Source organism: Ovis aries, chromosome 13, assembly GCF_016772045.2.
Source record: "Ovis aries strain OAR_USU_Benz2616 breed Rambouillet chromosome 13, ARS-UI_Ramb_v3.0, whole genome shotgun sequence".
Taxonomy (NCBI): Eukaryota; Metazoa; Chordata; class Mammalia; order Artiodactyla; family Bovidae; genus Ovis; species Ovis aries.
In genome coordinates this window covers 23,153,223-23,179,968 of record NC_056066.1, presented here as the reverse complement: position 1 = coordinate 23,179,968, position 26,746 = coordinate 23,153,223, and the positions used below count along the sequence as shown (strand labels likewise).

Sequence of the window (26,746 nt, the reverse complement as noted above, 5' to 3'; positions counted from 1 at the left end):
ATCCTTCCCCGCCCCCATATCTGAATCAACATCCCCCCAGCCCTGTTCCCTGTAAACACCTTGTTTGTTTCCTTTGTAACCAAAACTTTACAACTGGTCATTAGTTAATTATTTGCTTGCCTGGTTAAGTTTCAGTCTGACTTTCCACCAGGAAAGTCAGGAAAGGCGGGCCTGGCGTGGAATCACTTGTGACTCACCAGTGACCACCTGGTGAGTGAGCACACCCACCACGGCAGGAACGTGCAACCCAGGTGGCTCCCACACCTATTTTGCAAAACACAATCATCATCTCCTTTACTATCTTGATGTGAAATTCACAGATTATAGAAACTGTCGACACATAATTATTTTTGAAAATGAACAGAATGCCCTAACTAGAATGTCAAAGAGAAATGTGAGTGATTTGTAATAAAATAAGGTACTTTTCTTTTTCTGTTTCTGATATTGGCAGTGCGACTTATATCAGACTAACCCTCTGCCAGATATAATTCTGAACCCAGGTTAATGTCCTTATAATATACATATACATGTGCATGCATACACGCAGTATTGACAGTCCTGAATTGCTTGATCCCTCAGTTACTTGCAGTCTCCCTGAAAGAGTTACCGAAGAGGCCCGTCATGTCTGAGTTCCTTATACAAAAGCATAACCCTCATCCCCTCTACCCTCTTCCCTATCACTTAGTACCATCTGACATTCTCTTTTTTAATTTTTAAATTTTATTATCTGTCTCTTCAACTGAGAAGCTCCATGAAGGCAAGAGATTTTTCTCTTTTGTTCACCGTATACCCCCAGGACCTAGGTAGGACAGTGTCCTGCAATATAGTAGTGCTCAGGCCGTTTTCACTGAACCGATGAGTCCTTTCCTTCTTGCTCTGTGATCTTTCAGCAAGAAGGGACTGTGAATAGCTGGACTGTGGGCAACTGTCCAGAAACAATGTGCCCCTTATCAGCCCATTTTTGAGCCCTCTGGCTAACGTCTCCTCTTTGTCCTGGACATTGGGAAGTCTCTTTCAAAGTGAAATGATGTGTCAGATGGAGACTCACTCGCTATTTTTCCTGTCACATTCCGGTGTTTCTAGAATACCTTTCTTGATCTGGCAGTGTGTGCATTCTGTGCCTTCTGGTTGAGGAAGTGAGCCAGATGGCTGAGAGGTGACCAGTCTGATGGTTGACCTGTAGATTCTGATTCAGACTGACTGGTCCTTGACATCTAGGAGCCATCACATCGCCTGTTGGGAGCAATGCTTGTTAGTGGAAAGTTCTGTTGGTACTAGTTTCTGAAAGAGGGGGATATGTTTTGATTAATTTAGATGTGAACTTAACCTTTATTTGCTTTTTTTTTGTCTGTACTGCGTCTTTATTTCTGTAGTTGCGGGGAGTGTGGGCTCCTCTCCAGTTGCAGTGTGCAGGCTTCTCGGTGCCCTGGTTTCTCTTGTTACAGAGCGTGGGCTCTGGGGCACACAGGCTTCAGTAATCGTGGTGCATGGGCTCAGTTGCCCTGTGGCTTGTGGAGTCTTCCCAGACCAGAGATCGAACCCATGTCCCCTGCATTGGCAGGTGGATTCTTAACCACTGGACCACCAGGGAAGTCCCTTTATTTGCTATTTAATGCCACTTAGTGAAAAATTTTATCAGTGGAAGAAACCTTGGTGAAATGAAAGCACACTTTGTCTGGACTGTAGTCTTTGAGCCGATACTGTCAGTGAAACAAGACATTGGGAAAGTGCTGTACACGGAACCTCAGGAGGAGAGAGGCAAGGCATGAAGAAGAGAAGGGGCCCAGCTGCACACGAGCGTGTCACAGAGCGTGGGGGTGGAGTGGTGGCGTGAGGGGCCACAGTCTGCCCATCTGCTTGTGAATGGTAGTTGGGAATACTGACCAGCATTCTCAGCGTATTTAAGTAAAAGATCATGTAAAATAAACTGTGCTATTTTACCAAAACGGAAATCAGTTTCCTTCTTCCAAGTCTTGAAATAAAGAAAGAGCATTCAAGGATGGTGACCAAGACTCTAACACTGCTGGCCTTCTCTCTCTTCTCTGGATAGTATGTAGGATGGACGGGACAGCCCGTCTATGAAACTGCAGCTCTCGTGTCATAAGAAATGTACTACAGTGCCCATTTAAGGGAACCCTCCTGCTTGTTACTTACGTGGGCTTGTTTATTGGCCTTCCTTTTTTAACGATTTTCTTCTAAGAGTTAAAGCAAAGGTGTCGGGTAAATACTTCATCGTCATTGTGGCTCTTATACAAGAAGTCCATCTGCCGTCACTTTCTCCGCTCTTGTATTAGTGCTAATGTTCCCAATAACCAGTGTATTAATCAACATTGTGTGAACAATACAGTGTAAATTTTAAGAATGAAGGACCAGAGAGACATCTCATACCAGTGATGACCATCCTGAGCTGTGTTCTCTTGAGGCAATTAAATAAGTTCTCTTTGATTAATGGTTTCAACCTTGGCTATCTTTGAACAGCCCAAGTAAAGCATAAAACAAAACGTCTTAATAAAACAAAGCTGGTTGGTTGTCCCAATAAAATTTTGTCCTGCTACAAGGAATCTATAAGTATAAAATTACATTTTCAGGAAATATTCCCATCCGTCCATTGTCAGCTGAGGCTTAGAGTAAGAGCTGCACCAGCTTAGTGACTGGCCCAAGCAGATGCGCAGTAAGGACCCGTGGAATGCATAGCTGAGTGTTGGAGGAGCAGAGTTGAGTAGTAAAAGCAACTAACCTCCCCTTCTTTTGCTTCCAAGTCTGTCTACCTGCCTGTCTGTCTCCGCTGTAGCGTGATTCTTAGGAGTAGAGGTGTGTGAGAGACATGGAAACTGCTTTTAATTAATTAATTATCTTTTTTTGGCTGCACCTGGATGCGGCATCCTGGATCTCAGTTCCCCAACCAGGGATAGAGCCTGCACCCCTTGCGGTGAAATCACAGAGTCTGTGAAAGCACTTGACTGCCAGCAAAGTCCCAGAAACTACTTTTAAAGGGACAGTTCACCAAAAGAAAGCGCTATGAGATGAAAGGGATTACTAGGGAGACTAGTGTGGATACTGATGTCAAGGCTAGTTAATATTTTGTAAATACCCACCATGAGCAAGACAGTATCTCAGTTGCCTGAAGATGTTAGGGAAAGTGAAAGTCCACGTCCCTGTGGTTACATGTTTGGCTGTCAGCATGCATGAAGGAGACACGACACCACGTTAGACACAGGAAGAAGCAGACCTAAAGATTCTGTGTTGAACCAGGAGGGTGGAGTAGAGAAGGCTTGCTTGCACAGCACATTTCTGCAGAAAAGAAGCTGGTCTTTAGTTGGTGAGATGACTTTTCATTTGGCTGTACTATTCCTCTGGGATGGCTCTGTGAATTCAATAAAACAAAGCTAAAGAAAACCCTATTCTGTTTGAGGGAATGTATAATTAACCCATAGAAATTAGTGCCATCCAGTATATTACTGAGGAAAAAGGATTAAATACTGGTATGAATAAAAATAGTGTCTATTATTGTTCCTTGGGATAAAATTACAAAGGCTGTCAATCATCCTGAGTAAGGGTCTGGTTTATGACTGGCTGGCTTGGGAACAGTGCCTTCTGCCTCCCTGTTACATGATAGTCCACAATTGGGTGAATAGTGGGATCCCCCACTCCCTGCTTTTCTTAAGGGTCTGGTGTGAGATGCTACAGGAACAGAAAAGGCAGTTGTGGTTGTTTTGGGATTGTGTTTGGTATGTTTCTGTGTTGTTAGAATGATTTGTATTCCTTTTAAAATTTCTTTGCGTGTATTGCATGCTAGTTTTGTGTTTAGTATGCCCTCGACTTGAACCGAGACCCCCAGGCCAGAATTGGGACACCTGGTTCTAGATCCAGGTCTGCTTTTGACTTTTGTGGGTCATGTTAGCTAATTCATGAACACTGATTGCGTTTTCCAGCATGACTTTCTGTGAAAACAAAGGAATGGAACCCAGTTCCTGCCCTTAAAAAAATCTGTTTAGTTGAAGGATCATCCACGTAAACATAGTGATGATGTATATGAACATCATTTGTGACATAGGGAAGGAACCCAAACCACCCTTGATGGGGAGCAGTGTGGAAAACTTCCTGAAGGAGGTCATGTCTAAGTTCATTTGAAGTTTCCACCCTGGGGGATCAAGTGATTTGTAGGGCATTTCGGCTAGGATCTTCCAGTCTTGCTCTGCCCTGGTAGCTACACCTAGAACTTCTCAAGTTGAAAACCATCCATACCGTTGCTATTCTCTGAGCTATGATCTCCTTTCCAGCAGGAGCTTTGCCTCTTTCCACCACTAACCTTGTTCTAACTCGGTGGAGATGGATTATCCAGCCAGAGTTGTCCTTTCTCCTTCTTTCATAACAATTTCCACTTTATAAAGGTTTCCTTTTTTTAATCATTTATGCAAATATACCTCCCCTTCCATCTTTTATTTTGGTCTTCAACCTCTCCTCTTTTCCTTTTTATTCCTTCTCTCTGTGTACCAAAAAGATCTCCCCTAATTATAGCTGAAAAACACTTGCTAACACTTTTGATAACCATCAGAGAATTTCAGAACAAAACATTTTGAACTAAAGTGAGACTTAAGCAGAGTCCTCTACCTTCAGAGCTCTTGAAAGCTCCATGAGTACATGTGTGCATGCTAAGTTGCCTCACTCGTGTCCAACTCTTTGTGACCCCATGGACTGTAGCCTGCCAGGCGCCTCTGTCCATGGGATTCTCCAGGCAAGAATACTGGAGTAAGTTGCCATGCCCTCCTCCAGGAGATCTTCCCGACCCAAGGATGGAACCCATGTCTCTTACATCTCCTGCATTGGCTGGCAAGTTCTTTACCACTGAGCCCTGAAAGCTCCCTCAGTTCAGTTCAGTTCAGTCACTCAGTTGTGTCCGACTCTTTGCAACCCCATGAATCGCAGCACGCCAGGCCTCCCTGTCCATCACCATCTCCCGGAGTTCACTCAGACTCACGTCCATCGAGTCCGTGATGCCATCCAGCCATCTCATCCTCTGTCGTCCTCTTCTCCTCCTGCCCCCAATCCCTCCCAGCATCAAAGTCTTTTCCAATGAGTCAACTCTTCCCATGAGGTGGCCAGAGTACTGGAGTTTCAGCTTTAGCATCATTCCTTCCAAAGAAATCCCAGGGCTGATCTCCTTCAGAATGGACTGGTTGGATCTCCTTGCAGTCCAAGTCTCAAGAGTCTTCTCCAACACCATAATTCAAAAGCATCAATTCTTTGGTGCTCAGCCTTCTTCACAGTCCAACTCTCACATCCATACATGACTACTGGAAAAACCATAGCCTTGACTAGACGGACCTTTGTTGGCAAAGTAATGTCTCTGCTTTTGAATATGCTATCTACGTTGATCATAACTTTTCTTCCAAGGAGTAAGCGTCTTTTAATTTCATGGCTGCAGTCACCATCTGCAGTGATTTTGGAGCCCAAAAAAATAAAGTCTGACACTGTTTCCACTGTTTCCGCATCTATTTGCCATGAAGTGATGGGACCGGATGCCATGATCTTCATTTTCTGAATGTTGAGCTTTAAGCCAACTTTTTCACTCTCCTCTTTCGCTTTCATCAAGAGGCTTTTTAGTTCCTCTTCACTTTCTGCCATAAGGGTGGTGTCATCTCCCTAGAAATGTTTAAATCATCTTTCTCTCCAGTTAAACATGTTTTTCCTAAATAAATGTAAACTGATAATTTTCTATATAACACTAGCGTATTATCAACTAGCAAGAAAAGAGTGGGTATTGAAACCAGGAATGCTTCACTAAAAAATGAAATATATAGAACAGATAATAGAGTTAACAGAAGCTAGACTTGAAGATACATCCCCAAAGTCCCAAAGTATGCTATTAAATTTTTGCTATTAAATTATCTCATTCGTTTGTTTTATAAAAACAGCCCAAACTATGTTTTTGCTTCAAACACCAAGAGGAGTAAACATTTCTTACATAATTTCCATTAGTGTTTTGTTTTTGTTTAATGTCGAGTGTTGATGATAAAATGGATATTGCAAAGGAAATTATTTTCTGATATTTTTCTGCCCTGAAACTGATATAACAGTATTTCATTTACAGATGAATTTCATTTGCATAGAATTTTGTGGACTAGTTTAGAATACCGACATCTGTTTGTGACATTAAATTTTAGAGAAAATGTATTCTGAATTGGGAGCTACCTAACTTGTAAAACAACAAAAGGCTTTCACTTTCTAGCATAATGAATGCAATCCAGAAACATCTAGTTCCTCTGGCAGAAGGAAAGCTTTTTTTTTTTTTTGCTAATTAGCCAGGAAAGACTAATTTTCATTGAAATCAACCTATTGTCTTTTAATTAGTGATAGTTGCTGATGAAAAACACCTACTGAGAAACTTTTAGAGAATTTTGAAAAGTTTTAATGCAGAGATTTTAAAAGAACAATTTTAAAATATTACTAATGTAAGTCCACTGACAACTTGAGGATTTTCCATGGCTAAGAGTCATATCAATCATGAAAGCATGACCTACTTTTAAAATAGTTCAGAGGGGTTTTAAAACTGGGGTTCAAAGTTTTCTTTCCCGTCTTCTTTGTACAGGTGAGAGGTGTCTGAAAGACACATATATTTTCTAATTAAGAAATACAAAGTAAAAGGTTCGGTTTTAGAAGAGAGTTTTAATCATATAACCCACCCATATTAATGTTTTGGTGTGAAAATGTGTGTTCAGGGAAACACATGTAACATGAGAGTTCATTCCTTTGTTAGGTGTTAATTGTTTTTATGACCATTAGTTTTACAAATGATCCTTTGTTTGTTGAAGAATGATTAAAACCACATCAATGTGACTTTCTCACTTAAAACCTTTGGATGAAAGCCAGCACATTCAAAGCCAAAGAGCTTATAGTGAGATCTTAAGGTATTTGCTATCATAATTGTAATTTCATTTTCTGTGAAATAATCACACAGTATTTCAAGAGTAGTATGCTGTATTTGAATACACACATCAAAATTTTCTTTTTCCTGTATGGGAAATTTAATTTAAGGCCATTTAATGGAATGAAATTGAACTCTATGGTTATTTTATTTTCCTTGCTACTTGATGAAGATCTTGCTCTTTCAAGCATTGTATGAAACCATTAGTACCCACATTCTTACTTGATAATATAAGGTGTTTTACATGATGTGGAAAATATTATTCTGAATCTGATAAAGCATTTCTGTACTAATCACATGTTATTATTTTTTTATTCATACGAAGTTACAGTCTGAGGGTTAGAGATATTAGTATTTTGTCTTCTCATTTTATTCAGTATAATTATTAATATTGTCAAAGTCTTTGTTTTTTAATTGTAGGTGATGTTTAATTTTTTTCCACTTTTTATTTTAATATCAGGATATAGCCAATTAATGATGTTGTGATAGTTTCCATACATATACATGTATGCGTTCTCCCCAAACTCCTCTGCCATCCAGGCTGCCACTTAACATTGAGCAGGGTTCCCTGTGCTATTCAGTAGATCCTTGTTGGTTATCCATTTTAAATATAGCAGTGTGTACATGTCCATCCCGAACTCCCTAACTATCCCTTCCCCCCATCCTACCCCTTCCCCCCAACCATAAATTCGTTCTCTAAGTCAAAGTCTTATACTTTTTTTTTTAAAAATAAGTTTTCCTAAAGCAAGTAGTGAATTGTATCCACCTGCCCTTTTTTACAAAAGCTTCCTTGGTGGCTCAGGCAGTAAAGAGTCCACCTGCAATGTGGGATCCCTGGGTAAGGGAAGATCCCTGGAGAAGGGAATGGCAACCCACTCCAGCCCCTTTTACATACGGCCCATAGAATGGCATCAGCCAATGATGAACTTTCTTGTAGAGAGGTGAACCCTGGTTATTCTGATGCCGTACTGGCATATCACCCACCCATCAGTATAGAATTTTAAAACCTTTTTGAAAGTTAATGGGAAAACGTGTATCTGGGGAGCAAAGGAGTGCAAGCGACCACTTAAGAAGTTCTGTTTCAGCTGGGGCTTAAACTTCATGTCAGGGCCTGTAGAAAAGTAAGTGCCTGGAAACAGTGCAGTAAGCACTTAGATCCTTAAGAAGAACCACAGCTGGGGTTCTATGGTGGCTGAAGCAAGCGGTTGATGATAAACCACCTGCAAGATGTTGGCCTTTGGGTTTGGAGTTGCCTTCTGAGTAGGATTTTAGAGCTGCTCCTTGTCTCTCTCTAAGTATTTGATTATATCTTTTTGGACTGATAGAATTTCAAAAGAGACTTACTCAGTGAGTGCTTCCCTGCTGCATAAAAAAGCTACCCTTAGGTAAATTGGGGAAAGAGGCTTTGAAAGGTCCTGGTTTCCTTTATGACTTTGGTATATACGTATTTTTTCCCCCATCTGTACTTTAGATAGCCAGCATAAAAAACTGGTTGATAATCAGTAAGTTAGTCAATGTATTTTAAAGTCTTTATAGCACTCCACATTTCTCAGATATTCATTTTGAAATCAATGGTAGAAAATTTTGTATTATTTTCTGTGTTCCTTAAGTAGTATGAATAATTAGATACAAGTATTAATGGGAAGCAAAGTATTAAAAATAGCACAAATGATATCATTAGGATTTGGGGAGAATGATTACTATGTGGTCAGTGGGAATTTAGTTTTCTTCCTCAGGATATAAATGATAAGTCAATCTTCACACGGTCAGGTTTATTAAAAACCTGTCTCAAACATTATAAGAGAATGTTACCTGTTTATACTCTTTCTGGAAAATGATCTAGAGATATCTATCAACATTAAAAATGCATATTGATCAAAGGCGCACTCCCAGTCCTGATCATCCCTCCCCTAGAAATAAAAGCACTGGGTAGGAAGGTTTTATAAATCAAATACATTTTGGCATCACTGTATTTTGTGTCAAAATATTGGAAACAAAAAGTGAATAACCTTCAGTAGTGGAATGGCCAAATAAATCGTAGTACATTCATACTTTGGGATATTAGGCAGCTATTAAAAGTGAGTTAGCCCAGCAGGGTGAACTCTGTGATGTATTTTAGGGAATGGAAGTGTCAGCAAAGTATATGTAATAAGAGTCCGCATTTTAAAAACACAAAGTATTTCTCTGCATTGCTTTAAAAAAAAGTTCTTTTTTTTTTTCTTCTCTGCTTTGCTTTACTTTGTCATATCTTCCAACCAAGCTGTCAACATTGGCTGTGAGGTTTGGGAGGGGCCAGAAGGTTACAGGGAAAAAGTGAAGTTTTTCTTTTCTTTTCTGATAAGACAGATACATAGTCAGTTGTGTAAGTAAAAGTAGACATGTGTGTTGTTGCTTATTTGCTAAGTTGTGTCCGACTCTTTATGACCCTGCGACTGTAGCCTGCCAGGCTCGGCTGATGGGATTTCCCAGGCAAGAATACTGGAGTGGGTTGCCATTTCCTTCTCCAGGGTATTTTCCTGACCCAGGGATCGAACCCTTATCTCCTACATTGACAGGCAGGTTATTTATATCTCTGAGCCAATATAAACCCAAAACCTTTAATGAAATGTGCTACCGTTCAAAGAAATGCAGAAATACATTTCTTTACAAATTAAAATAATCTGTGGCCCTGGGATAGCAATTTGTGTATATCATAAAGCCATTTTCTCTTGTGTTAGATCTATGACATTATTAGTACTAAAAACTAAAAAGGAAAAATTTCAAAATTGTATAATTTTTGTTTAAAAACACATAGACACCAAACCAAAAACAGAAGGTGAAAGACTTATATAATGTATACATACACACGAATATGCATATCTCTGACCCAGTAATTCCACTCCTAGGAATTTATCATTATTTAGCTAATTAGAAACATCTTTCAAAAAACATCATGTCCAGTGATATTTATTAAGCAGCTTTGTTTATAATGGCCAACTATGCAGATTATAAATGCATAGTAAGACTGGTTAAATTATGATATGACTATACAATCGAGTCTTATTAATACTAATGATGTAACTATTTATATGGAAAATTAGTAAAAAATATTGCAAAATAATATATAGTATTATTTCCATTTTTATTATATATATATATATATATATATAGAGAGAGAGAGAGAGAGAGAGAGAGAGAGAGCATTGCCTGGAAAAAAGTCTGGAGGAATATATGTCAAAACATAATGACATTCCTGGGATGATGGAATTTTTTATCTTCTCTTTGTATTTTTTTTAGCGTTCTGAGATAACCTCCAACTTTTGATGAAATAATATGTTCACTTTCTACAATGAACATGTATTACTTTTATAGTTAAAATAAAATGACTTTGTTCATTTGATAGATTAAGAAAACGCCAAACAGAAATTCACCCACATGGAAAATAAACAGAGTTCAAAGTTAGAGAAGAGGAAGGTCAAAGTAGTAAACATTTATTAAGCACCAAATGTGTGCTAGTTTTTTATATACATTATTTCAGTTAAGTAGTTCTTTTATTTACTAACTTAGCAAATATATATTAAACACCTACTATTGTGTTACAGTCACAACAAACAGACCTCTTTGCAGAAACTGGCTCCAAAATATATCCTTGTAGATCACACAGCTTGTTCACTGGAAAGCCAAGGACTTACATCCAACTAGAAGTGCCAGGATCCTCTCAATTTACTACTAACCCAAATCTGGGATGGTTAATCTACCAGCGATCCTGGACTTTTGGTAGGACTAACGGAAAATGCATCCTAATTGTAGGCCGATCCCAGAATATTGGAGTTTACCAACTCCTCCCCTCCTCTCCTCATCCTGAACAACGTATTCTGGATGTGGGGGAACCGCATGTGGGCTGACGGCTCGTGCTGTACCTTCCTCCATATGTGCGTCCCACCCACGTCCAAGCGTGCAGACTCCTAGCATCGTCAGATGGTCAGGTTTGAATCACTGTCATCAGACGTCCCTGCCACTGGCTTTTAGCCATTAAACCTCCCCCACCTCCCGGCCCGAGTGCAGATATGTATTGTGTTAGTCGCTCAGTCGTGTCCGTGCTCTTTGCAGCCCCATGGACTGCATCCTGCCAGGCTCCTCTGTCCATGGAATTCTCCAGGCAAGAATACTGGAGTGGGTTGCCATTCCCTTCTCTAGGAGATCTTCCCAATCCAGGAATCAAACCTGGGTCTCCCACAGTGCAGGCAAATCCTTTACAGTCTGAGCCACCAGGGAAGCCCCTACTCTCTTACTATTGTTTCTCCATTTCTTGTGGGGGTGCTGTGCGTTTCTAAGCCATTCAAGTGGTCATCAGATCAACCAAAGATTCCTTATACATCACTTGACTTCACATCTTGTCAAATAAGCTTTTAATCTAGCTCAGGAGTTTATTTTTCCCCTGGATAAACAATGATGTGCCTTGCATATTAAAGGGCAAAGCTGAACACTGGAGGCCAGAATCCTTAATTACATGCAAACTGTTTTCACCTGCATCTCCTGGCATGCTCACAAGTATCAAGTTGAGGCTGCCTTTTGGAAACCTTGTGGTATGACATTTCAGAAATCCTCTTCAGCCTTCGGCACAATCTCACTGAGATGTTGAACCCAAATCAGAGAGAACCCTTCTGATCTTACAAAAGGCTCCTGGTTCTCTGGGTTATATTTAGCGGAGTGGGAAAAGGAAGGGTTTGGAGTGTGGGAAGAGAGGAGATAGAGCTGATGGAACAATGCAGTCTGATAGAAAAACCAGATCAAACAATTTTATCTGAATATAAAAATGAAAGTGTGAAAGAGGAGATAAGAAGTAGTGCAGACCTGATATTGACCCAGCATTGATCTGGTGCCTGGACTAGATCGATTTTCATCTCTGCTCCCTCCGGTATAATACATGGTTACTTACTGGGGTTTTCTTGCTGTCATCCCTCGTGCCCAACTTTTAAGAGTCACATGCTGTTGTTTCTATGAAAGAATTTTTTAAAAAATAGTTTTATTTATGTATTTTTTGGCACTGCTGGGTCTTCTTTGATGTGAGACCTTTGGCAAGTGGAGGCTCCTCTCTAGTCGCGGTGCTCGGGCTTCTCATTGCCGTGGCTTCTCTAGTAGCAGAGCACAGGCTCCAGGGCACGTGGACTCAGAAGTTGCTGCTCCCAGGTTCTCGAGCGCAGGGCTCAGCAGTTGTGGTGCACAGGCTTAGGGGCTCAGCGGCATGTGCAGTCCTCCTGGACCAGGGATCAAACCTGTGTCTCCTGCACTGGCAAATGGGCTCTTCGCCACTGAGCCACCTGGGGAGCCCAGTTATTAGGAATTTTTATTCTCATACACCATGAGCTCCATTCTGGCCTCTGGCTGAACTGCACAGGGGAGTTTCCACATCCCATCCCTTTTCCTCATCTTCCCCAGTGTTCGTCTGTGCTTTTCCTCCTGTGGCTAGTTCTGCCATTTCAGCCTCTTCTCTCTGGTCCTCACTCTAGATTCTGCTTCAAGTATCTGCTCAGAAATACCTATATATATATATATACTTGTTTATTGACTGATTCATTCAGACAGCACTTGCTGTGTACATACTGCCTATTACCAGATATTGAGGAAGGGGAGAAATAGCACTAAAATGCACTAAAAGTTCTTTGCCCTCAAGGAACTTACGGTTTAATTTTAAAGCTTATGGTTTAATTTAACTTTAAGGTTTAAAGGAGGGTGAAGGGAGGGATAGTTACTGAGTTTGGGATGGACACATACACACTGCTGTATTTAACATTGATAACCAACAAGGACCTACTGTGTAGCACAGGCAACTCTGCTCAACATTATGTAGCAACCTAAACGGGAAGCAGAAATTCCAATACTTTGGCCACCTGATGTGAAGAACTGACTCATTTGAAAAGATCCTGATGCTGGGGAAGATTGAAGGCAGGAGGAGACGGGGACGCCAGAGGATGAGATAGTCGGATGGCATCACCTGCTTGATGGACATGAGTTTGAGTAAGCTCTGGGAGTTGGTGATGGACAGGGAAGCCTGGCGTGCTGCAGTCCATGGGGTCTCAAAGAGTTGGACACAACTGAGCAACTGAACTGAAATGGGAAGGAATTTGAAAAAGAATAGATACATGTATATGTATAACTGAATCACTTTGCTGCACACCTGAAACTGTCACAACAGTGTTCATCAATTGTACTCCAATCTGAAATAAAAAGGTAAAAGAATTAAACTTATTTTTTTAATTAAAAAAATTTTTTAAAAAGCACACATCAATTTAGGCCACTGATGCAGATGAATATAATGAAGTGCAAAGGAAAGTGTTCTAGAATACAAAGGGCAGCGGGCTGGCTGCTTGTAAACCAGCAAGGGGGCAGCTGCGGAGAGAGAGAGGGCTGAGTGTCTGACGGAATTCTGTGAGCCTTGAGCTTGTGGCCAGCTGTGATCTCCTCATGCTGTTGGTGGGATTTGAGTGTCTGACAGCATTCTATGAGCCGTGAGCTCGTGTCCAGCTGTGATCTTCTCACGCTGTTGGTGGGATTTTTCCCTTTCTGCAAAGGAGCCCTTTACTGTCCTGGCACACTGCTTCTCTGTTTCCTCCTTTGTATCATCAGCCCTGCTCTTCCAGTGTTAGGGCACATCACTGTTACAGTCTGCTCCCTCTTTCCTTCCGATTGAAACTTGGATTAAAATGGTCTCTTCCGAAGGTTTCTTGACTGGTTCTACCTCTGGGATGGGGCATGTCTGGGGAAGAGAAGGCATTCTTGATAGTGGGGTTCCATAGCCCACTTCAGAACAGGTGACATTTTTTTTTTGGAAAAGAAGAACTCAGTTTTTTATTTTATGATTTCTTGCATTTGAAGTACTCCTCGATGACATCCTTGGCCTGAGAGTCTTTCCTGTAGTCCTTAACCACCACACAACTGCAACCAACCACTTACGGGGTTTTCCCTCTCTGTCAATTTTACAGAGGCTTACCCATTCCCCTAGTTTCTTGTTGTCCTCAGCCTTAATCAGGTTGATTTGATGCTCAGCACAAAGGGCCTCCACCAACTTGACATACATAGGCTCATCATATGGGCTTGGCGCTTGTCTAAAGCTTTCGAAGCTTCGCGAATTCCACGCGCTAAGCCATCGTGGATGCGGGCGGTCTTCAGCACCTCTTGCAGAGCAGTGTTAACATCCATTACACCGCCAGCAGCAGTGCCTCCCCCGGCCATGGCGGTGGGTTACGGGTGGAGCCGAATCTTGAATGCACCCGAGCCTCCACCTCCGTGCGGCTCCGCGGCGGCAGGGAAAGAGCAGAACAGGTGACATTGCTTGTCTTTGTTCTTGTGTATTAAGAGCATCCATACAGGTAGGTATAGCCTAATATACACAAATCGAAATTAAAAACACGATGAGTTTGGAGAAAAACTAGGTATCTTTCGTGGGAAGAGTCCATCTGATTCGTTTCAGGTGCTTGCACAGGCCAAATGATTTTGTCATGTTGTGGCTTGTAACTGGAGACATAAACAAAGGGCCTGTGAAGTTGCCCAGTCGTGCCTGACTCGTTGCAGTTCTGTGGACTGTAGCCTACCAGGCTGCTCCATCCATGAGTTTCTCCAGGCAGGAATACTGCGGTGGGTTGCCATTTCCTTCACCATGGGATCTTCCCAACCCAAGGATCAAACCCTGGTCTCCTGCATTGCAGGCAGATGCTTTACCCTCTGAGCCACCAGGGAAGCTTTTTTCTTATTTTAACAAAGGGTCTAAGTTGTATAAAATACTCAAGTCGTTAACAGTGTAGATTAACTGACGTTGGTATCCAGATTCCATGGCATGTTTTTGTTTGTTTTTAAAAAAATCCTGCAAATTTTCTTGAATTATGGAGAGATTGTCAAGTATATTTAAATATTTATTGTTGTCAGGAGATTGGAGGATGTCCAGATTATTAAAGAAAAATGTAAGGAAATGCTGCCTGAAAGTAAGATTAAAATTCTTGGAAATCATTAGCAAGATGCATTCAAGGTATACATCTCCTTACTTTCAGGAATAGGTCTTTTGTACAAAATGAGGCTGGCCTGTATTTGGTGTGGGTTGAATGGGATCCTGTGAGTCATAAAGCATATAGATCACCTAGATTCTTTTCTCTCATCTGCCTTCCTGTCCGCCTTAAAAAAGAAAATGGAATATTCAGGTGAACATTCATTGACCACTGATTATGTGCCCAGCATTGTAGCAAGGATTGGATGTAGGGATAAGTGAAACCGTGTTCATGCCGCCAAGGAGCTCACGTCTTGCAGGGCAGACAGTCACGGAAACAGCAAAGCTTGTGAGGTGTGATAAGGACGCAGCACGTGCACTCTGCGGCTGGGAGGAGCTGAGCTCTGCTGTGGGTGCTAAGTGTGTGGGCTGGAAGGGTGAGCTTCAGAAGACATGGGACGATTCAGCTGCATGAGATCACCAGCTCTACCACAGCCCGTCACATGAAAGCAGCTTCTAGAAAGATCCCCAATAGATCTGTCCGTCATGGTTTTCTGTCCAGTTCTGTCCATAATTGAATCATTTTGTGGCTAAAAAGTGTAGAGTGACATGTATTATCTGTAAGTATGTTGGGTTATGGGCTTCCCCAGTGGCTCAGCAGTAAAGAATCCGATTGCAATGCAGGAGCCACAGGAGACATGGGTTCGATCCCAGGGTCAGGAAGATCCCCTGGAGAAGGGCATGGCAACCCAATCCAGTATTCTTGCCTGGAGAATCCCATGGACAGAGGAGCCTAGCCGGCTACAGTCCAAAAGAGTAGGACATGACTGAAGCAACTTAGCACGCATGCAATATTGGGTGACATATGCTTAAGAAAAGAAAAAGAAATCATGGACACCTGGTTGAAGCTAGATCTCTCAAACTGAATTCCACTATTAGAATGAGAAGGAGCCAGGACTCACCCAACCCAGCCTACTTGGGAGCAAAGGCCTGAGGGCTGGTGATCTGGCCCTCTCCAGATCTCTGAGATTCTGGTTGGTGCACATTCCACAGTGCTGAGCTGCCCCAGGCAGCTTCCTGGGAGCCTGGGGAACTGCTCTGGGGCCTTCTGGAGCCCTTATCAAAGGGACCCGAAGAGCTATGGGTTTTGTTGCAGGATTAAATATGACTTTATGATTTGGGGCAAGTTATTTATCTTTTCTGAACTGGATTTCCTCTTCTTTCAAATGGAGATAAAAATTCATATCTAATGGAATTGTTCCACAGACATTATGAGATAATATATGTAAAATGCCTAAGATATTACTGGGTTTAGGATAGCGGCTTAAAGTTAATTAAAAAGGAAGACATTCTCATTTGCATTCCTTTGAGATCTTTTGCTACATAGCAACTCTATAACCCCTGTGGGTTGATGAGATAGAGGAGAGTTGGTAAAAATCCACTGAAAGAAGCTTCTCAGTTTACTTTTTTTGAACAGATAGGTATGGAATTTCTTCTAATTGTGGTTCTTGAATTTGAGTTATTTTATCTGTCTCACTGTATTTTGACCTTTCTGTGGTTTGAACCTACTATCCTTGTTTTTCTTCCATTCAACATAAATTTTAGAAAGTTCTCAGATTTCTATTTGTATGCAAAATGTGAATGTATCATGGCTGATTTCTCCACCAGAGCATGGACTTCAAGTGTTAATGATGGTATTTTGTTGCAATTCCTTCTGGGGAAAAAAGAAAATCTTTCCTTGCACTTTATGTCACATTCAACAGTTGGAGTCATTTTTCAGAACTTGTTGCATTTTCTAATTGGCAATATTTTTCTAAAAATGATTTATATTGTGGCATGGCATTTTGTTGCCATGTGTTCAACTTAGAGCAAACCTTTGAAAGTCTAATTCTGAAAAGATCAACAAACGTTGACAGAAAACAGTTTCCCTCTAGGGTGAGTCAAGTATTGATATTTTTGCATTTCACTCATAGACGGTTGCTTAGAAAACAATCACATGTTTCTTTTTCTGTTTGTACTTTTGGTGCCACATATTTCTGTAGTACTGACCTCAGCATGGTTTGTAACCCCCAAAATAGGTTGATCCCTTTTGTAAGTCCATTTGAAAATGATTTCCCAGTAGTACCAGCTTATGGGACTTCCCAGGTGGCACTAGTGGTAAAGAATCCCACCACCAATGGAGGAGACACAAGAAATGTGGGTTCCAATCCCTGGGTCGGGAAGATTCCCTAGAGGAGGGCATGGCAATTCACTCCAGGATTCTTGCCTGGAGAATCCCATGGACAGAGGAGCCTGGCGGGCTATGGTCCATAGGGTTGCAAAGATTCAGACACGACTGAAGTGACTTAGCATACACATCAGCTTATATCCATCAAAGAAAAGAAAAAGTACTGGTTCTGAAAGTTAGCATGATTGCAGCCATTTAAAAAGTCATAGTGGGGCTTCCCTGGTGGTCCAGGGGTTGAGAGTCCTCCTTGCCATGCAGAGGATGCAGGTTTGATCCCTGGTCAGGGAACTAAGATTCTACATGCCCTGGAACAACTAAGCTCACATTTAGGCCAAAATTGCTGGGCCTAAGGGCCGTAACTAGAGAGTCTGAAGATCCTGCATGCTGCAATTAAGACTGGACACAGACCAAAAAGAAAAATAAAAACATAGGAGACTATCTCATGCCTAGGCCTTTAGCTCTGCAGGTTGACAGGCCAGCTATGCTATATACCTTTCAAAGAGTCATAATGCAGTAAAGAACACATTTCCAAAATTCAAGTCTTCTTTTCCTTGGTGGGTATATTCTGTTAGAACACATTTACGTAAAGAACAAAGAATAGGATGATTTAGTTCTAGAGATCTGTTTTACCCACTGTGCCTGTAAATTAATGATATTGTACTGTACACTTAAAAATTGGGTGGATCTCATGTTAGGTGTTCCTTCCACAACAGAAAACGAAAGGGAGAAGGACACAATGTTTAGCACTGTAGACTCTAAATTAGTTTTAGTTTTTAGCCTTTTTTGGTTTTGTCAGTGATGTGATGGGCCTTTTTCTTTGCTTTGGAGTGTGGAGATCAAAGTCAGTCTTTTGATGGAGTTTCCTGGTGGTCCAGTGGTTAGGAGTCCATGCTCTCACTGCCAAGGATGTGAGTTCAATCCTTGCTCGGGGAACTAAGATCCTGAAAGTGGAGTGGTCAATAATAATAATAATAATAAAGACATCCTTTTGGGATCCTCCAGGTGAAGAGAGAAATCTGAAATTGCTCTTGGAGGAATTGTTATAGCCACACAAAAATAAAAAAGAAAATTAAAAACCCTCCTTGAAAAGGCAAATATTAGTCCATTGAAATTTGGAGATGTAGGTGGAAGACTGCTGCTTTGTTCCTAAAAAATCACTCATCGCCCTAAAGTGATTTTCGGTTATTCTCACCTGTTCTTCCTCGATGTCCAGAGGGATGGGCAGAGGACAGGAAGCCCAGCATTACCATCAGCATTGTCTCCACCAGCACGCTGTGATGGGAATGATACTTAGGAGAGTGTCTCATTCCATTTGGAAGCCTGTGTTCTGAAAAGTAACAAACAGATCTTTGATGCACCCATTGCAGTATTACATGCTGGGACAGAAACAAAGCAAAATAAAACATGATCCTAACGTGTACATTAAGCATCGAACACCATTCTCGATATTGTTGGTAATCAAAGGACACTTATTTGGGCTCAGGGAGTTTAAAATCCAATTGGTAAATCATTTAGGACTCAAATTGGTTTTAATAGCTCAAGTTGGCTTGATCAAGAAGGGAGCTTACTGACCCACATGTACAAAATCCAGGTGTCATTTGGCCTCAAGGCTCCTGGGGTTTACCATTCCCTGCCATTTCCTTTTTGTCTCAATGTCATTCGCTTGGCGTTTGCTTTATCTTCACCCTCGTGGTAGCAAGATAGCTTGAATCACTCCAGCTCTACATTGTTCATCATTGAATCCAGCAGGAAAGTGTCTCTTACCTTAATACAAGTTTGAATAAAAGTCTTGGGCCTGACTCTCACTGGTTCAGACTGAGTCCTGTTTCTGACGCTGATGGAGTTCACGTGTTCTGCTTCCCGGGCTGGGCTGGGAATCAGAGAGGGGCTGGCTTCCCCAGGTAAGGACAGGGGACATCGTCACCAGGAGCTGGCGAGAACAGCAGGTGTTCATCATTGGGGGACAGGACTAATCCAAGAGGAAAAGAAGAATAGCATGACACTGAACAGTTAGGGGTGGTCCTGTCATTATTTCATTAAACATGCTGTGGAAGTTGAGAGTAGCACGCAGTGAGGCTAGCGTGATGAGCGCATGCGAGCTTCTTAGAGCAGATGCACGTGAACTTGGTCCTTAGGATGGGCAGGATTCTCGGCGCGACTCTCCCAAGACCCTGATGAGGCCGATGGCAGGGATGTTCATGTTGCCAGAACTGATGGTGTCCCTGCCAGTCCTTTGCGAGTCTCCAGTGGAACCAGGCAACACTCCATAACAAACCCAGCCCTTAGCCTGATAAACGGACTTAGAAACCAAACCCTCCACCTGAGCAAAGCACGGGTGTGACAAAACACAGGGATCAACAATATTTTTTTAAGAAAGGAAAAAATAATGAGTTATGGTTCAGATGCATGTTAGAATATTTTCTAGCCATCTAGTCACCTTTAGCTTGCAACAAATAGTTGCTGAGTACCTATGCACCAAAATATTTTGAAGAATTTTTTTTTTTTTTTTAAATTTGGCTACCTTGGGTCTTAGTTGTGGCATGGGGGATCTTTTCCTTGTGGTGCACAGACTCTAATTATGTCTCAAGGGCCCAGTAGTTGCTGCACACAGGCTTAGTTGCTGCACACAGGCTTAGTTGCTCCAAGGCGTGTGGGATCTTGGTTCACTGGACCTGTATCCCCTGCATTACAAAGTGGATTCTTAACCACTGGACCACCAGGGAAGTCCCTGTTTTGAAGAATCTTTAAAGGAGAAAAACTAGGCTGCAGAATGGTTTACTGTAGGGGCTCAGCCATCTGCAAATGACTGAAACCAAAAAACCTAGAAGAAATCCATCACAGTGGTATGTGGTTGCCTCTGTTCTTGAGAGCCCCCTGTATTGTCAAAACAAAACAGACTGCACAGCTGTGAACTGATGGGCTAAATCAAGAGACGGTGGTGGCGTCTGAAAACATGGAGCGTCAGGCTTCTGCAGAGATAGAGCAGGAACCACCGTGGTTGTGAAATTCAGGGCAGCGGTCACAGGCAGGCCCTTCACTCCGCAAGGGGCTCCAGCCTGGAGGATGTCATCCAGGTGTGCAGACACAGGTGCGGTGTTAGCGGACAGTGCCTGACCCGCTGGCGTAAGAACTCCTCCTCCCCTAGGAACCTAGGGAGCGCTGCTTCCTCTGTGTTGTTGTGTCGTGTCCGACTCTTTGCGACCCCATGGACTGCAGCACGCCAGGCTTCCCTGTCCTTCACGATCTCCTGGAATTTGCTCGCTTGTGTCCATTGACTCAGCGATGCCATCCAACCATCTCATCCTGTTGTCCCCTTCCGCTGCCCTCAGTCTTTCCCAGCAGCAGGTCTTTTGCTCAGTGTTGGGTCTGATTATTTTTCCACCTGGTAGTTCCCCAAGACCTCCATCACTTACCTTGCATGTACCCCATCTCCTCCTTCTTAGGAGGTACTTTTTCCTTCATCCACTCATTTCTTCCCCCTGCCTTTTCGTCAGTGAAGCTCCAGACCCACTCCTGCCAAATCCTTCCTCTTTGCCTTTAATTTGAAGTGTCACAGGCTTAATCTTTCCTAGTTTTCTCACACAGCACGTCAGATACTTTGTGAAATAGCTGGATGGAGTTCTAACCTCTATTTCAAAGTGTGAGGAGAGGGTCAGGGGGTTTGCACCCTCCTGGAATTACCTAAGCAGGTCATGTGGCATCAGATCACTTTCCTTTCTGTGACACTGGGCTGATTCAGACTTTGGGGAATGCCTTCATCTCACCAACAGCAGGACCGGATTCTTTGCTGAAAATGACATGATGCCCACCCTTGCATCTCTTTATAACTTACCTTTCTTTGAAGGTTTTGCTTCTCAGAGACAACTGAACTAGTTCTGTTCAGTCTAGCTAAACCATCTTCCCTCCCACCATCTTTTTGTTTTTGTTGTTTTTGTTAAATCAAATTTTTTTTATTAAGATGAAATTCACAAAACATAAAATTAGTCATTTCAAAGTATACAATTCAGTGGCATTTAGTGTATTCACAATGTCATACAAACAGCACCTCTATTTAGTTCTAAAATGTTTTCATCACCCCCAAATAAGACTATATCCAGTAACCCATCATTTCCCTCAGCCCCTGACAACAAACCACTCTTGTTTTCTGTCTCTATGGATTTGACATTCTGGACATTTCATGTTAATAAAATCATATGTGATGATCTCTTGGTGCACATGTAATTTTTATAAATTTCATAAATGTTGCTCAATTGCCTCCATAGAGGTTGTATCAGTTTTTTTTCATTTTTTTAATATAATCTATTTAATTTTTTTAAAAAAATTGTACTGGAGTACAGTTGCTTTACAGTGTTGTGTTTCTATTGTGCAGCAAAGTGACCGCCACCTTTTAAATTCTGAAATCTTAGTCCATGTCGAGAGTGCCTTTCACAGGTATAGTTGTTACTTGTTTAGTCGCTGAGTCATATCTGACTGTTTGACGACCCCCCCACCAGGCTCTTCTGTCCATGGGATTTCCCAGCAAGAATACTGGAGTGGGTTGCCATTTCCGTCTCCAGGGGACCTTCTCCACCCAGGAACTGAACCCAAGTCTCCCGCATTGGACAGTGGATTCTTTACCACTTCGCCATCAGAGAAGCCCTATGTAGCTGTTAATAGAATTCTCTAATTTGTAAGTTTTTATACTTTGTGATTGGAATCATTTGGCCACTCTAAGGCTCTGCATTTCTCCATTTTCCCCCTCACCTTCACACTGTAAATTCTTGGAAAGGGAGGGCTGTGTTTTCCATTTCCTTAATGGTTGATGTTTCTCCTAGGGGAAGTTCAAGAAGTGCTGAGTGACTGACCGGCCGACCTTGAGGAAATAAAATCATTTTCATCCTTCAGAAACGTTTTCATGGCATTTCTGGAAATAATTATGAGATTAAATTTTCCTGAAAAATTTACTGAAACATCTGTTTTCCAAAATTAAATTGGAAATGGGATGGCCTTGGGCATCTTTGCCCAGCAGAAAGTCATTTACCATTCCAGAACCCCCTAGCTGGGGGATTTCCTTTCTTCCCAGTTATTAAAATCTATGGCCCTTGGCAAGAAGGGACACTGATGCACTTGCCAAAAACCCTCCCTTTACGGAATGTACAGTCACTTCAGAGGCTACAGCTGATTGGTCTTGGCATTAATACTGACCTACATATCATTCTCACCTACAGTTATTCAGATTGCAGACTTTCACCAAAGTCTCCACTAACTTTGGGAGTATCACAGTGATATCTGTTGGAGCAATTGTGGGAATCTGAGAGCACTGCCTCCCTACAGGACTCTCTAAGCTGACCAAGGAGGTGTCCGTGCAGGTTTACCCTCAGCCCATCTCTGACCACTGGATATTAGGAGCTGCTGATGGGCACGCAGTATCTTCCCCTTTTCTCTCTGTCTCAGGGCAGCGTGCAGTTTATCTGCTGAACTGAGCCACTGAGAAACGATGAAGATCAGTGGATGGAAGCTGGAGTGTGTTGATGCTAACAGCTCACCTCCCCAGTGACACTGGCCAGTGCAGAGAAGACAGGAGTTAAAAGTTTGAGAGTCAGTTTTCCCCATCAGCCTGGCTCAGGGTCTCAGGGGACCCTCTCACTGGGACTGGGTGGGGAGAACAAAGAGGAAGTGGCTTGGCATTGCAGAACATCATCTGCCTGCCTATCCCTCCTTCTCTCCCCCATGTCTGGGCCTAGAGGGAGGATGCCCCTCCCTTTCCTTACCTTCTTAACTGTTTTTCCTCCTCAGATTTATCCTGTGTCCCCCTGAGTTTCATTCACATCCAGTAAGATTCATACCCCCAGGCATGGCCTTTCTCATCAAGGTTTTAAAGCAGCATTGAAGTAAGGCACAGAGCAGCATTTTCCACTGAGAATTATTTGTTCATTGTTCATTGAACCAAATATCATTTTCCATTTCCCTGTGTTGCACATAATACATATAACCTGAGTTAAGACTGAACTTAGAGTAATTGACTTTTTCTTTTCTAAAACGAAATTTTTATTGAAGTATAGTTAATTTACAATGTTGTGTTAATTTCTGCTGTACAGCCAAGTGGTTCAGTTATAAATATATATATATATATATATATGTGTGTGTTCTTGTCCTTTATGGTTTACGGTTTATCACAGGATATTGAATACAGTTCCCTGTGCTCTGCAGCAGGACCTTGTTGTTTATCCATTCTCTGTGTAATAATTTGCATCTGCTAACCCCAGACTCCCAGTCCATCCCCCCCTAACCCTTGGCAACCACAAATCTGTTCTGTCTGTCTCTGAGTCTCTTTCTGTTTCACAGATAAGTTTGTTCATCCCATATTTAGATTCCACATATAAATGATATCATATGGTATTTATCTTTCTCTTTTTTATAGCATACCATGAGTCATATACCTAAATGAGAGACTATACTTTTGAGGCCAGAAATCCAGATTATTAACAAAATCCAGCTCAAATAATGGCCTCACACTGATAGACACACTGTTAAAGTGTGTCCTGATATATCACGTTGCCTATTTCCATTTTACAGTTAAGAAAACTGAGGCTGAAAAAAAAAGACAGAGTACCCTGACAGCCAAACACTGACGCCCACTAGTAAATTCCTCTGCTGGATCATCAGGGCAGGTGTCTGGCACCTGAGAAGTCCCCAAGGGATAACTTAAAGTGAGACCGGGGGTGCTCTTCTCCACTTCCTGCAGCCAATACTGGGGACCTTTTGTGACCAGGTGGGAGGGGAGGGTGGTATAAACGACCTTGAGGGAAAGAAAAGAAGAGACTGGTGGTCCTTTGCTGAAGAAGAGATCTACTTAAGCATTTTGTTCTGGGCCAGCCCTCCGTCCTATACTGCATAAGGGGTCATGTTTTGTTCCTCTGATCAAGTTAATCTTGTGTTCCGTTGTATAGCCATGGGCTCCCTGGCCAGACAAGGTACCAGACACAACATGGCACTTGCGTAGAAAAGAAGTGGCAATTTGGCTCGTATTTCGGCTCAGAATATTTTCTCACATTCAACAGTGACCCCTGTCACTGGCCTTGTTGTGTAGAGCATGCATCATTTGATAGCCAAGTTAATATTTTCAAAACATGGACCTAACAAACTTTTCTAGAATTGAAAAATTATAGTCAAAGGAGAAAGAAACTTAGAGACATCTTAGATTCATCTGATAGTAGAATACAGGAAAATGTTAAATTATTCATAAGTTGCTTGATAACTGGTGAATAAATGCATGACGGAACATTTAGAATTTGGCAAAGCCTTCTAGAGAATCCATTAAACAAACCCATGCATGCTCAATCTGGCATTTGCAAGAATTTCTGGAGAAATTTTCTGAAAAAAAAAAAAAATGACATATAAGCTAAACTCCAATTATCGCTATGAATGAAAATATTCCAGTGCCTATGTTAGTGTTTTTTCTTTTTAAATTCGAGGCTTTCTGACTTGTAAAAATGAGACTTTTGAGGGAAGTCAGATTGAGTGCTTCTTGATGGTAAGGTATTAATATCAAAAATGTGCTTGTTGCCCCCAAGCAAATATCTCTGGGCTACATTCTCATGATCAGAAACATCTCTCTGCTTTCTGATTTCAGGAATGCGTATCTCCAGCTTTTATTGGCTACATGCATCTCTCATAGACATTGTGGTCTGGCAGAAGCACTTCTTGCTAGTTAGTCTTGGAGTAGGTTTTAAATCATTACATTCAATTATATTTGTTGCCTTGAAGCATGGGGAGAAAACACGCCTGTTTCAGACCACAAAGAGCAAGAGATTTTTGTAATGTTTGGTTGTGGTTAATCAGTTTTCTGTTCTTCCTGGAGGTAAACTGCACTGGAAACAAAACAAAACAAAACAAACAAACAAACAAAAAAAAAAGATAAGTGTTTCATGGTCCCCTCCCATAAACTCTGAGAGATGTAGGAAAGAAAAGAATCAACCCAAATTAATGAGTGTTTTTCAATCTGTGGGGAAAATACTTAGAAAAGGCAGAGAGTTCATTGTCGGGAACAAGTGGTTAAAGATTTTCAAAGATATTCATAAAAATCTGAACGGGAGGAATAATGAAAAGAAGCTGTTCCATGGAAGAAATTTCTGTGGTATTACTTTTCCTCTTCTTTGATACAGTAATAACCTGCCTGCTTGCACGCATGCCAGGTTGCTTCAGTCGTGTCCGACTCTGTGACACACAGCCTATGGACTGTAGCCCACCACACTCCTCTGTCCATGGGATTCTCCAGGCAAGAATACTGGAGTGGGTTGCCATGCCCTTCTCCAGGGGATCTTCCTGACCCAGGGATTGAACCCATGTCTCTTATGTCTCCTGCATTGGCAGGCAGGTTCTTAACCACTGGTGCCACCTAAGCCCAGAAATAACCTAAGGGGCACTTGATGTTGGCTGACAGCATACAGACAGGATGACTGCATTGTGTTTATTTACCCCTTAATTTAAATGAGTGTTAGTTGTTGTGTTGTCTGAGTATTTTCTATACATAGAAAATTTATCACTCATTATTTTTTGCCTAATTTTTTTTTTCTTTTTACTTTACTTAGTCTATTTTAAGATACAGCTTTGCAGAGAAAGAGAAAGAAAACTGTATCTATAAACACACAGATGGGTCTGTTAATATCCTGCAGAGGCTCAGTAAATGGCAGAAAGATGTCAGACTGGGACATCCTAGGATGGCACTGAGGGGGAAGAGATCAAATTTGACTACCCTTGGAAGATGGGTAAATGTAGGAAGGGATTCAGGAGGGTTTTTAGATAAAAATGATTCACCATGAATAAAAGATATGGTTGAGATGTTCCCCTTGATATTTTATTTTTACCTTCTAAATGTTTTTCTTGGAACATAAATAATTCTTAATTATTTCTCTCACGTTGTTTTTGTTTTGTTGTTCTCAGCCCTCCGTTTCCAGGGCTGACTTTGCCATACTACTCAGTGGAGGATTTATTGCACAAAATCCCAGAGGGTCACTCCGCATATACTTGTTGTCAGTGGCATATTTTCATACGCTTACTCACTGTGGCTTAATTTGCCAACTGCCTCCAGGGACCCAATGCACAGAAAGTCTTCACAATCCCATCCTCCGTGACCTTTCAGGGCAGTTCCCTGGTTACTTGGAACGCAGATGCAATGGCTGATTGTGGGAAGAACCATTCTCACACCAGTCACTTTATTATTTTTTTTTCCCCTATAGTTGAAGACACACTGAATACTTGCCATTTTTTGGTTTCTGTTATTGTCCTTCACGTTGTCTAGATCAGGTGGGTCTCAGGTGAGGCTTGAGAGGGGATGTCTCAAACATGAAATCTCAGGAGTGCATGTTTATCTCTAATGAAAACCTCCTGATGTGCCTTTCATTTTCTTGTCTGTGTCCCTGCCTCTGTCTCCATCCCAAACCCTTGTACAGTATAATGGCGCCTCTACTTTATGACCAAACAGGAAAACACACACACAGTGTTTAGACACTGAATTATCTGGAATAGAATAATCATCTAGATACTTATTTAGAATGTGACTCTCCCTCCCTGCGGGTGCTGCTGAGTGGCAGGCATTTGTGGACACACGTACACACTCTCAGAGTTTGGGAAACAATGAGAAGAAGAATGATGGTGG

At 41.8% G+C, this 26,746-nt stretch overlaps 1 protein-coding gene and 1 pseudogene across 5 annotated transcripts in view; one reads left to right on the top strand and one right to left on the bottom strand.

Moving 5' to 3' along the window:
• The window catches only part of PIP4K2A (phosphatidylinositol-5-phosphate 4-kinase type 2 alpha), a 181,839-nt gene that overhangs the window by 32,397 nt on the left and 122,696 nt on the right, over window positions 1-26,746 (top strand). For 3 of the 5 annotated variants that reach the window (XM_060397332.1, XM_060397333.1, XM_060397331.1), the window contains one exon: window positions 1-26,746. This exon is cut by the window's left edge; it is cut by the window's right edge and continues 39,295 nt beyond it. The exons of the other annotated variants lie outside the window; for them this stretch is intronic. The gene's annotated coding sequence lies outside the window, so the exon portion shown is untranslated. 5 annotated transcript variants of the gene reach the window in all.
• Window positions 13,759-14,220, bottom strand: LOC106991519 (small ribosomal subunit protein eS12-like; annotated as a pseudogene).